The sequence below is a fragment of the Podarcis cretensis genome (genome assembly GCF_951804945.1).
Source record: "Podarcis cretensis genome assembly, chromosome: 2".
Lineage (NCBI taxonomy): Eukaryota > Metazoa > Chordata > Lepidosauria > Squamata > Lacertidae > Podarcis > Podarcis cretensis.
The window spans coordinates 29,749,794-29,763,467 of NC_137171.1; the positions used below are offsets into that span (position 1 = coordinate 29,749,794).

The following is a 13,674-nucleotide window of genomic DNA, read 5'->3' on the forward strand; positions in this document are numbered from 1 at the left end:
ATAGCAGATCAGGTAAGGCTGCAGCTACAGGACCTTGGATAGCTCCAAGCAAACAACTTGCTCAGAGTGCTGTTCAGGCATGATGCCTCATGTGACTAGGGCTGCGCTCAGAGTACTAAATCATGCGGTGAACTTAAAGCTACCCCTCTCCAGACTTTTCCACCCACTCAACAGCTCAAGGGACCCATAGACGGCAGTCTTTGGCTCACGGCTGGTATTGGGGCTGGTTTCAGCACGGTTGTAGCTTGCACAGCACCATAGTCTCTAATTCAGCTACTTCCATACATGTGCCACCCTTGTTCCTGCTCAGGGTTGGGATCATGACATGGAGAGGATTCATGTTACTGTCATGCCTTCCTGGTGGTCTCTGTCGCAGGTATTGAAAAATCTTAATGTGATACACCAGAATCACCTGGAGAGCAAAGCTAAACATTACAGGCAACATGGAGAATGGGTAGTGTATATTATCTAGGTCAGTGTTTCCCAACCTTGGGCCTGCAGCTGTTTTTGGACAACAATTCCCACTGGCCTTGCTAGCTAGGAATGATGGGAGTTGTAATCCAAAAACAGCTGGAGATCCAAGGTTGGGGAACACTGATCTAGGTAACATGTTAAAGGTAAAGGTAAAGGTAAAGGTAAAGGTAAAGGTAAAGGGACCCCTGACCATTAGGTCCAGTTGTGACCGACTCTGGGGTTGCGCTTCTCATCTCGCTTTATTGGCCGAAGGAGCTGGAGTACAGCTTCCGGGTCATGTGGCCAGCATGACTAAGCCGCTTCTGGTGAACCAGAGCAGTGCACAGAAATGCAGTTTACCTTCCGGCCAGAGTGGTACCTATTTATCTACTTGCACTTTGATGTGCTTTTGAACTGCTAGGTTGGCAGGAGCAGGGACCGAGCAATGGGAGCTCACCCCGACGCGGGGATTTGAACCGCCAACCTTCTGATCGGCAAGTCCTAGGCTCTGTGGTTTAACCTACAGCGCCACCCGCATCCATGTTAGGCAACCCTAAATCCCAAGGCATGTAAGTGACTGGCCCTCTTTAGGGCTCTCAGCTTCTAACACAGGCTTCCTCAACCTCAGCCTTCCATATGTTTTTGAGACTACGATCCCCATCATCCCTGACCACTGGTCCTGCTAGCTAGGGATCATGGGTGTTGTAGGCCATCTAGATGGCCAAGGCTGAGGAAGACTGTTCGAACACAACAGTATACCAAGGATCTACGAAAGCCATTCTGACTTGGAAGCCCTTATTCATCACTTCACATATGTAGAGTGACAGGCTGTGGATTCTCAACAGTGATGGAAAGGATTTCTGCATGTGCTCAGGGGTTCTGCCTTCACACATTCCAAGATGGAGCTCTGGCAGCAAAAGATTAATCTAGAGCAAAGCAAAAGTGAGATTTAGCTCAGATGAAACTCCAGCTGGCCCTAGTCGTGAGGGACAGGAGGACACAGGTGTTATAATATGACTTGACTGGCAGCTCTGCTGCCCTATGATAGATGGTTTGTACTTGTGGCAGCAGCAGCAGCAGCAGCAGCAGTGTATATGATTTATACACATTTAAGCATTAAAAGAGTCAATGGGTGTTATGCAGATCATGAAACTCATCACTTTCCAAATGACTTCTGATTCACGGGGGGAGAGGGTAGAAGTCAGGGTTTGACAAATGAGTGGAAAGGGTTAGGAGAAGTCTAGGTGCCAGTGGTGATGGACAGAGTAGTGAAAGAAAGGCAGGCACAAGAGGATTTGTAGCCTTTACTCTTCCTTATTCTGTTCCACACTCCCACCCTTCCCCTCCTCAAAGTATCTGAACTTTTTGTGCCTCTAGTTTTTTGGCAGTTCCTTCCATTCAGCGTCACCCCACTCCATCCTACACCCACTGTGGTTTCTTTGCTAGATTTTTAAAGGGAATGCTGCAGTTTTAAACCACAAATTAAATTTTTAATGAAACTTCATAACTCTGGTACCCAAATGCAATGCAATATTGATAGGAGCTGTGCATCCAGTGAGCAAGAGATTGCCCCAGAAAGCTTCTTAGGATCTTATGCAATATGTAACAAAATTAATTATTTGTAATGAAAGGATCCATGTCCCTGTAGCATTGCTGGGACCTGGCTGGTATAAAGAACCCCCTGCTTTATTACTTGGCTGCCAATGCCAGGCACCAGGAAATATATTGACTTAGGAAAAGGGGACAGTGAGGGGAGGAAAAGGCATCCTAGATGGAGATCTGCAAAAGGGGACTGCAGCAAAATGCAGCAGACCTCAGAGTGAAATCTTTGCCTGCTGCCTCCTAGAGTGAAGGAGCTTTCTGACTTAAAGGCACAGAGAGACATTTGAAACAGCTGCATGTTTGCAAAGTGCACCGCCACTGAAACAGATCAGACAGACCCCCAGTGCAATTGTGCTGAAGGCTTCAGGAGTCAAACAAGTATCAGTTTCGCTTATTTAGTGGAACAAAAAGGCTTCAGTCCAAACTTATTGTGTCAAATGGGTTGTGAATCAGGCTGGCTGTACAGATTTGAGAGCTGAAGAGATGTTCATCTTTACATATGAAAATTGGATTGCAGTCCCACACCCACAGTGCTACATCTACAAGGGAATATTTGTACTAATAGGGAGCCCGTCCTAGTACAGAGTTACTGGCATAGTGGCATTTGATGCTAAAACATGGTCAATAAAACAAGTTGTTAAGGAAAGTAAGAACAAGAAACAGTAAAACAGACTGCCATTGCTTACAGCCTTACAAGGTACAATAAAAAGGCAAAAGATAAAATGTGCCAAGCCATCCAAAAGATTTTACAAAAGGAAAAAAACCACACACTATACAAATCAACCCTTATCTCCCAGTCAGTGCAAAGTTGCTTTGACCGGCAGCATTATTGGGAAATGCCTTTGGGAATCAACCCAGGCACAGCGAGAACCTCCATTAGCACAATCTGTGTTGGAGCTCTTTGAAGAGAAGCAAATTCCTGCAGTGCAGGTAAGGACTGCTTCAAGCTTGACAAAAATCTCCATATGCAAACCTCTCCCATGAAGGAAGTAGCGTGCATACCATCAGGCTGCTGCTGCGTGTGACTATTTTGTGTGCATGCATTTCACGGGATATAATGCTCACACATTAGGAAGCTGCACCCAGCTGTAATTTTGCAGCACACAGGCCAAGCATGCCATGCAGCAAATGCAAAATGTGCATGTATGCCTGAATGCTGTTTCCTAAACTGATGCATTTATCACATTGGAAGCAAACCTTTAAATTACAGGCGAATAAGTTTGGAGAGAGACACCCTCAAGGCCTTCATTGCCATCTGTGCCCTGACTGCCATAACTGTACAGGAAACACATGTGTTTGCCAGCCCTTGTACACTTGCTAGCTACATCATCTGCTGCCTAAGCTGATCAACCATGGGAAAGTACCCATCTCCACTCCAGGAAGTATCTTGGCTGTTCCTGGTGCAATTGCTTCCATCTGCAGCACTAATTTGTTGCAATTGTACTTGATTTCTCAGAAAGAAAAAGAGCAGAAGATTCCACTGATGGGCAGACAAGCAAGCATTGCCCTCACTTCCTTGAACCAGACTAATTACTCTAGGATAAATCTAAAGTGCATGAACATCAAGGATAATGAAAACGCAGATCAGATTCAGTAGCAAGTTACAGATAAATGCTGTGTTTTAAAATAAGGCAGGGGAAATGATTTATATGCTTGGGGTTTGGGGAAAGGGAACTGTATGTGCTTATTCAGCATGCAGCTGGAATCAGATTTAGAATGGACTGTGCACGTCATTTCTAACCTCCAGAACCAAACAGAATGAGTTAAAAAGAAGCAACTATGTTGTGGGCCAATTGGTTAACTGCAGAGGATGGGGGGGTGACCTTTGATATTTTGCCATTTCCCAGGCAGCCCTTCAAACCTCCTATCTCTTCTAACTGCAGCTGATGCAAACTTCTGAAGATCGCATGAATATACAGCGGTTGCTGGAGAAGTTTGGGGTTGGATGAGGCAACTTTGAGGTGTTCTCATACCCACCACCCACCTCCACATCTCTAGTGCCTTTAAACAGCTAGATGACAATAGAAATTGAAGAAGCTACCCTTTCCCCATTACTGTATCTCCATGCCGAGGGAAAGCCACCTGTGGATTTCTGCTTGCCTATGCTGCTACAAAAGGGACGCAGGTGGTGCTGTGGGTTAAACCACAGAGCCTAGGACTTGCCGATCAGAAGGTCAGCGGTTCGAATCCCTGCGACGGGGTGAGCTCCTGTTGCTCAGTCCCTGCTCCTGCCAACCTAGCTGTTTGAAAGCACGTCAAAGTGCAAGTAGATAAATAGGTACTGCTCTGGCGGGAAGGTAAACGGTGTTTCTGTGCGCTGCTCTGGTTCGCCAGAAGAGGTTTAGTCATGCTGGCCACATGACCTGGAAGCTGTATGCTGGCTCCCTCGGCCAATAAATGAGATGAGCGCTGCAACCCCAGAGTCGGCCACGACTGTACCTAATGGTCAGGGGTCCTTTTAAGTTTACCTTTATGCTGTTACAAGCACAGAAGCCTCATTGGAAGAAGGTGACACTAGTAAAGGCATGCCGTGGTTTTGCAGAGGTAGCTGTGCTCAGGGATAGAATAATAATAAAATTAATATAATAATAATAAAACCTAGTCCTATTATTTCCTGAGCATTCAAGCATTTTACACACATTGTCAGCAGTCATTACAACAGCTTTGTAAGATAAGCCTTATCTTCATATTGAACAGTGATGGGTTGGGGGAGAGACTGAGAAATAGTGGCTTGCCTAAGGCCACCACTGAGTCCACAGATGGTCTAAATGTTGTTGTCGTTTATATTTCTGCTGTAATCTTCCTTGAGTATGATTTCATCATAGTAAAGAGGGATATACAGTAAACGTCCCACTTCAAATACTGGAGATTTCACATGAATGTAAGAGCCTTCCTGTATCAAACAAAAGGCCTATGAAATTCAGCATCCCATATCCCAACCATGGACCATCAGAGAAGCCTACAGCCAGGACATGAGTGCAACAGCCTTCTCCTGCTGTACTCCAACTGCTTCCGATTCTGGAGATAATGCTATACAGCTATAATAACTAGCAGTTGCAGTGCATGGGTCAGGGGTACCGCCTCTTGTCAGCAACAAACTGTCCTGCTAATGCACAAACTCTTATAAGTTCTGCCCTCGTTCCCAACCTCTTGCCCCAAGAAAGTTCTCTCTCTGCAATCCACACACATTTCTCTCAGCTGACCTTCATAATGATGGGATGCTGATGTGTCCAACCTTGATCAATTGTGCCTGGCTCACTTTTCCTGCAAAGAAAAGTCAGCCAGGAACACGAACCTTTTGTTTCAAATGTGGGGAGAATTGCTAAAAGCCCTGTTTTCTTTCCCACTAGATAAGTCCTCAAAAACATACCTTTGTGCATAAAACGATCACTCTGAGAAAAGTGGTGATGCAGCTCACTCAGCTCTTCCTTTCAGGGGGAAATTCGTTCCATTCATAATAGAACAGAGTTCACGTTTTTGATACGGATCTTTTTATCTATCATATTGGGCCCCTTTCTATAATTTACAGTGGAGTCCTACAATATCATGTTCTTCTTGTAGACAAGCACTTGGTACTCATTTGCCATCAGCATCTTATGCTGATGGCAAAATGGCCCCAATCCAGCTCCAGCTGTAGGTAACAGATAAAAACAAATAGTGTCTCATCCAGATGGGGGTGAGTCAAGCCTCCACATCAGCAGCTGCCTCCATTCACTTCAATGAATCCCAGATCAGCAACCTCCCTTATGCGCAGGGAACACCACTGTCAGATTGGGATAAACAAGCTCATGTTATGAAGAAGTTTCACTAACTCTCCTCCCCACCCCAAACCCCCTCGACAACATGCAGTTCTGTGACAAGAAAGCCAAAGTTCCACACCCATAGTTAATATGCAAATTAAGTAAATTTGAACACATGCATTTCTTTAATATAATATTTTTCTCCCTGAAATGCTTCATTTTATAAGAACTTAAATATTCTCGTAGAAAAAACTGATATTGCAGAAACAGGAACCACCAAGAATGGTAAGGAAGGAATGGATCAACAGATGGAACAGAATCCTGGAAGTGGGGGGGATGGGACAGACGGACTGTAAAGTGTGCTGTCACCCTACCTAATAGTCTCTAAAAGCCCTTCACCAACATGACCCAAGCCACTCATTAGATACCATGAAGACTAGATACATTCTATACAAAAATGTGATGAAGGGATCTGAGAATCTCAAGGTATTGAATTCTGATTCCATATGTGGTGGGTTTGCACAGAGAACCCACAGATAAACAGTTCTGTCAAGTCCCAATCAAAAACAGCTCCAATAAAAGAAACAAATCTCATCTCTGTGTCTATTCATCCTTCTGTGTATATTTCACAGAGCAGGTGACAGTGGGGAGGATTTAGGAAGCATATAATAATATTTGTACCTGTGTTAAGTGCTCTATAAAGATATTCTTGTATTAAAATTGACCAACATCAGCCAGGGGAATCCTATCAAATGGTAAACCGTGTCTTTTGATCTCTCCTAGCTTATTTCATGCAAATTGCAAATCACGGCTCGGTTGAAAGGCAAGACGCCCATTTCTTTTCCAGGAACCAAAGTTTTTAGGCTTCAAAGCCCTTCTATAAAAGCTCTAGAGAGGTTCCCATTTTAGTTTCTTATAGCAAAAAATAAGCCTCGTGACACATTGCATCTGCCACTTTATTAGATACATTAAGTCATCATCTCAGTGGATCGGGGGGGGGGGAGTAGAGGGGGAATTGTGACCCCCTTTCTCAGTGATGCCACAAGATTAAGCAATGAAAGAGATTGCTAGATGTTTACCATCATACTATTTTAACCCTACCCCCCCAAAAAAAACCTTTTATCAGGTGTGTATGATTATCCCTTTGAAGAAAATTGATTAATTGCCCCTGAGGAAGAGTATCTAAGATGAAACATAGTGGGTCCTGTCAAAAGGATTCATGTGCAACTTTGTGGTATTCTTGCGGCTTACAGTACCATGCAAAAGCACAAAGGAATCCAATCAAATTAATGACTGACGTCCTAGCATGCTAGTTATGGGCAATTTTGGTCACATAAACTATTTGTTGTTTTTCACACTCCCATCATTAAATCTGTTTACCAAAATAATTACATTTCTTCACATGGGAAATTAGGTTTCATAACCAGCTGACCATGGGAACAGGATCAAGTTGATCTCAGAAACTCAATTCATTTGCAAGGCACTGTGTTGAAAAGTGGGATAGACAAATCCGGAATAAAATATATAAACTAGCCAGAATAGCTGCTCTAGTTGTTAGGCACACTTTTTCAAACATCAAGATGGGGAAACACATTGTGTCGTCCTGCTGTGAAGTGTGCTGTCAAAGTTTCCTGTGGCTATTTTGGGGTGCGGGGTATGCGTATGTGTGAATTATAGGTTTCCGTATGAGAACACTAATGCTTTATATGAATTTTTAAAGGTATTATGTGTTCATGTTATTATTTTTAATGGAATTCCAATGTAAATTTAAGTTTCCTAAAAGATCAAGAGACTGCTAACCCTAAAACATCACCACCATCCATGACACCTGTATGACCTACCCTTCCACCAGTGTTTTTGCACAATCAAGGACTGAGAAGGACTGGCCCTATTAGGCAGAATGAGGTCATGTCCTCTGGCGGCAGATACCCCTGCCCCTGTCCCATTCCATACATTCCACTCCTTTAGAGATCAGAGCTATGTAAGCACTGGAAGATGCTATCCCATTACCAGTGTTGAAGGAAAATTTGACTGCAAGTCCAGTACATGGAATGGGAGGTGCTTTCTTGTACATTGCCTCAGGCTGCAAAGTATCTTGGGCCAGGTCTGCTCAGAAGCTGTGTCTAACATCCACTGCAGCTGTTTGCCGTAGTAAGTGATGTAGTGAGGCAGAGGCAAGGAGCTGCCTTCCTGACACTGGTGTCACTACAGCTTACCTGCTGGGGTCAGGGCAGCAGTGAGCGCTAATACACCAGGGGCTGCACCACATTGCCTCTGCTAGTGTGCCCACACAGCTTCAAATTTGAATCTACCTTGCCCCAGCCTTCTCCAGTTAAGTTGTGTAGCCATGCTGGGGTCAGAAGGGTGTGTCTTCAGCTCCCCACCACACCAGTCATTTGCCATCTTGCTAATAGCCTTCTGTGGAGATGTGTCTCAGGATGATGATGAAGATGATGAAGATTAATTTATTGCACACCCTTTACCTAAGGTCTCAGAATCACATAAGGAGAATCATATCACTGCCTTGGACACTGGGCTGCAGGAACATCTTGATTTTCAGCAGTTCTTCCATTTTCCAAAAACAGCCAAAGTAAAAACTGAATAATGTACGCCTGGATCATATATAACTTGCAGTTACTGGTGAGCAAGCTCAGATCTGAGGCCTGCACATGTGCATTAATTAGCACATGTATGATCTTGCCAACAAGACAATTGTCTGACCTTACCATCAATATTTTTTTGTCCATCAATTTTTTTTTTGTGCCAGCAAGGAACCTTGTGCTGCACAGCTCATCCTCCTCTAAGTAGGGGGAGATATTTAGCCTGTTGTTTGCATGGTCCTTAGCAGAGAAGTGGGCCAGGAACCTTTGATTCTGTCAAGGATTCAGTTCTCTCAGTGTTTGAATAGCTCACCCTCTGAATATGTACGGTAACCGAACAAGATGTTGATGCAACTTAAAGGCTTGTTCTCCCAAGATAATAGATGATGTATACAGGCCTTCTGTTTCTATAAACTTGTGTGGATCCTTAATAGCATGTTACTCTGTGGGCCTTTGTATGCATCTGCCCAAAGGAGCAGAGCACCCATCAGAGCCTCATTCATTCATCTCTGTGATTCTTGCAAAGTGTTGTGGCCTCTCCCAGGTTATTACAGCCAATGAATCACAGGCAGAGCTCCAGTAGAGCACTAGGGTCTGTTGGCGCATTGCCCAGAACATGTGCATTTGATGGGAGGCTATGCTCAGTGTTCTGCTTCCCGGCTTTGCATTTCCCTTGATGAAATATTTGGCTGCTATTGGCATCTTACCCCCTGGCAGGGAGGCAAGTTTCTGCTCCCTTGCCGGGGGGGCGGGGCTGCTCAGTGCAGATGCTCCTAGTTAGTGCCCGAGGCTGGCAGCATTCTGCCTCCTCTCCCTCTTTTCCCTTGAAGGATGTGTGAGAAGCCCTCTCCCCTCTCTACTTGCCTTGCCTCTGGCTTAGAAGCAGTGTGGTTTTCCAGAAGCTGATTCTCCCTGTTACAACCAGAAGCTGCTCTCCTTTGCTAATCCTTTAAGCAAGTGAAATTCTTACTCAGGAAATGTGGAGGGCGGAAATAAAGGATGTGTGTTATATTGCTTCATCTGGATTTGAAGCTCTAAAGGCGGGGGCTCTTGTGGGGAGGGAGCAAGATATCTGCCTTCAAAGAGGGGAGAGTGGGGTAGCTATTGCCAGCAACAGAAAACTGTGGTGTTGCAAATACAGAAAAAGCTGCCAGTGTTCTATTATTGATCTGAGCATTCGGCATGGCAGTTCTGAAGTCACTAGGTTGGAGGGCAGCAGAGAGGATTTAAGCGGAAAATAGGGAAGCCTTGAAAAAGGAAACTGTCTACCTGTGGTTAATGCCATGCATGACTCTGACAGAGATACCTTATACCTGAGGCATGAGCAGGGATGCCTGGAGAAAGGAGATCACCTTTTCATGACTGAAGGCCTGGTCAGGGCCAGCACAATACAGTTTTCCTGCCTAAGGTGAAGGTCAAGCTGCCCCTGCAGTTCAACAGACAGAAGCAGATTGGCCTGGCAGCTGGTGCACCTGAGGGCAGCAGCCTCAGTCAAAGCTACACTTAGCTCTGCCTTCCAAGCCCTCCCTACTGCTCCCAGGTGGCCACTTTACTCTGCCTAAATGGAAGGTGAGCAAGGTGATGACACACCTGGCTTTGGTCCAGATAAGAAAGTGGGACTAAACTAGGGGTTCTTGATGGGAATGTCTTTTTCCCCATGGAAGCCCCCATCCAACCCCGCTTTACTACTCCAGCTCCTCCCGAGAAAGCCCTGCCCGCTGGAGCTAGAGGGGAATCTGTCAGAAAGCCGCTTTGAGCAGGCAGGAGCCCCGCTACTCGCCAGGGAGCGGCGAGCTGGCGGGCCTCAGCTTTTGCACCGCAGAGCCGGCAGAACCCGCCCAGCGTGGGCTTCCGCAGCTGGCCTCGGCGGGATTACTCCAGAGTAACAGCAGCCGCACCCACCAAGGCCGTCTTATCCGTGGCGTGTGGGCGGCAAAGGAGCTTTCCTCGCCCCGCCTGACCCCGTGCGCTCTGCAAAGGGGCTAAGGGCCTCCCCGGCGCAAACAGAAGCCCCGCCACCACCGCGCCAGGTGACTCGGCCTCCGATGCCCAGACCGGGGAAGAGGAAAGAAGAGGACACGGGTTGGCAGCACACGCAGCCACACCACGCCGTTTCTTGCCTCCCCCGCTTGGAAAGACAAAAGCCAGTCTGGGGTTACGTTAAGCCGCAGCCGAAACTGGGAGTCGCACTGGTTTAATAATCCCCAAGCAAAGAAGCGCCTGTTATTGAGGGGCGGGGTGTGCGTCCTGCGTGGGCGGGTCAGAATTGGGGCAGGGAAGAAGGCGGTGCCACCGGCTTCGACGTCATCTCCTGGGGCCTGACTTGCCCAACCTCCGCAGGCCAAATGAATGGGTGGAACTTTTCTCTCTGAGCGAGGCCGGCTAAGCAGAGGGAGAGAGGAAGGGCATGGCGATTTGGGTTTCGAAAACCCCCAAAGGCCAACCAAAATGTCACAAATTAGTGAGCAGAGGTGGTCGTTTTTGTTTTTTAAGTCTACCATAACTTCTTCTTCTTCTTTTAAAAAAAATCAGGATAGAATATTAAAGCAATCCCCCAAGCAAAGAACCGCCTGTTTGTGTGCCCAGAAATGGAAAGAAGTCCCAGCGAAAGAAGAATGGATACAAAAACTTATGGATTATGCAGAAATGGCGAAACCTACTGGAAAAATAAAAAACCATGATAGCAATCTTTTTATAAAAGAATGGAAATGGTTTAGTGCATATTTACAAATATAAACAGATAATAACATTGGCAGGATTATTGTAATAACCTGCAGTGTTATAAAAAAAAAAAGGTAAAGGACCCCTGACAGTTATGTCCAGTCGTGAATGACTCTGGGGTTGCAGCGCTCATCTCGCTTTACTGGCCGAGGGAGCCGGCGTTTGTCTGCAGACAGTTTCTCTGGGTCATGTGGCCAGCATGACTAAGCCGCTTGAATAAATGAGCAAATCAAATTAATTTGGAAATGTAGAAAGTATTAAAAATAAATTTAAGGAACTGCAGAAAGAGGAAGGAAGTCAAGTTTCAAAATGTTAAAATGATTGTAAAATTATTGAAATGTATAAAACTGAAAAATCATATATAAATTAATGAGAATAAGAGTATTAAAGCAAAGCTGCCTGGAGGGGAACCCGGCTTGTTACTGAATGTGTGCTTTGGTCAGAAGTTCATTTTTGCTGCATACTCTTCGAAAAGAAACGAGGTGTGGCTTGCAGTGGTTGCCGTGAAGAGGGCCTGCCGCTTCCTCCCTGAACACTACAACAAAGGAATGGAAACCAGAAAACCCTTACTGGTCAACACTTTTTGAGACTACAGAGTTGAGGCCAATGATAGTCTTGCTCGAAGTAGACCCACTGAAATAAAAGCGCCTGATGAACTTCATTACTGTAATTTCAGCGGGTCTGCTCTTGAGTAAAACTTGGTTACAATCCATTTGTGTACATTATCCAGTCAGGGCCGGATTTAGGTTTGATGAGGCCCTAAGCTACTGAAGGCAATGGGGCCCTTTATATGTCCAGCTGTCCTTTGTCAACAACAAATTGTTGCTGCTTTTTGTGTTGAATATGTGCTGTATGGTAATTTATGGACCTAAATGGTATCTAAAGCCATTTGCACATAACAAATAGGAGCCTACACAACACAAAACATGTTGTTGTATGTAGGTTTTATTTTATTTGTTTTTTATCTTATATTTTGGAAATGTAAATCCAATTGTTTTTCCCTTTAAAATTTTTTTGGGGCCCCCAAGAGAGTGGGGCCCTAAACTATAGCTTGTTTAGCTTATACATAAATCCGGCACTGTATCCAGTGCCCCTCCCCATCTTTCCCTAAAGTCTCCTCCTTTCCCTTTCCATTTGTGATTATTCCTCAGGAACACCAAGAGCTCTTCTGAACTCTGGTGTTTATTTATTTTTTAAATCAACCAGAACCAATGTTCTAAAAACCTGCTTGCTGCAGTTTCTCCTAGTCTAATACCCACATGCAGGCCTTTCACGCTTGCTGTGCGAACCTTGCCCTCCTCTCCACCACCACTGAATTCGATAAGAGCAGCTCTGGAGGGGTAACTTTTGTTCGGGACACAACAGCAACGCGCGTAGACCCCTCCTCAGGCCTCCAGCCAGCGCTGGCGCGGCCACGAGCTCCGGAGGGGAGGAAGAGAAGGGGACATGAGGCTGAGATCGCCTCGCTCGCTTCATTCTCAGCTCCCAAAGCCCCAGAGGCGCCGCGGTGCGGGAAGGTATCCGGTGCCCTGGCAAAGGAGCAGACGATCCAGTCATTCAAGCACTCAGTCGGTGCCACTAGAAACGGGAGGAAATGAGCCGCTTCCGCTGTCTGCTCCGGAGGCGCATCCCTCGGGCGGATGCTTCTTGCGGGAAAGCATGGACTGCTTTACTGGAAGCGAATCTCCTGGCTGGGAAGAGGAGCGGCAGCAGAAGGGCCCTGAGCAAAGTATCCGCGTGTGTTTCTTTTCTTTTTCTTTCCCCGCAGGCCGCATCATCACGCTCCTGCTTGGCTGGATGGCTGCTGCGACCCAGAGCCCGTGAAATGGTCCTCCTCGGATCGGAAAAGGGGGGCAAAGAAGGAGAAATGAGAGCGAGCTTCCCGCGAGAGGCCGAGGGGAAGGCGGGCGCTGCTTCCTTGAGCAAGCGCGGCTTTGGGAACAAATCCTGCAGCAGCTGCCCGGTTTTGCTTCCCAAAACAGGGAACATAACTGAAGCAAAAGCAGCAACCACACGAATTAGCCAAGGACAGCGGAGTTGGATTGAGAGCAGAGCTTCCTTTGTGTCAGGGCGCACAATCGTGGGTCTCTGAGCATGAGCAAAATTCTCTCGCCACTGAGTGATCACAGAGAGGGTTTATGCTCCAGAGAAGCGAGCAGCACGAGGAGGAAAGGATTTTAGGCCAGGGGCGTTGCTTGACGCACTGGGAGATTGAGGAGCTGGGAGATTGAGGGGTAGCAAGGGTGTAGAAAAGAGCTCTCACTCCCTCTTTCCAGGTATGGATGGACTCATTCAGACGCGTCACGACAGCTTCCTCTTTTCAGACGCCTGCCATAGTGACACACATGAAGAGCTGTGACACACCACAGGCTTCTGGAAGGCATGCAAGAGTTTTGCGTGTGCGTCATTGGTGCACAGATTCCCAGGGCTGGATTGTGCCTGAAAACCGTCAAGTGGCTAGACGACTCCTATCCTAAAGTAGCATCTTCCAGCGTTAAAACATAAGCACACAACCTCCAATCATCAAGGGAAGGGAGGGGGGACTCCAGACCTTGCCG

At 46.3% G+C, this 13,674-nt stretch overlaps 1 protein-coding gene across 1 annotated transcript in view; it reads left to right on the top strand.

Moving 5' to 3' along the window:
- The window catches only part of LOC307209943 (uncharacterized protein), a 501,253-nt gene that overhangs the window by 137,763 nt on the left and 349,816 nt on the right, over positions 1-13,674 (top strand). The window lies entirely within an intron of this gene.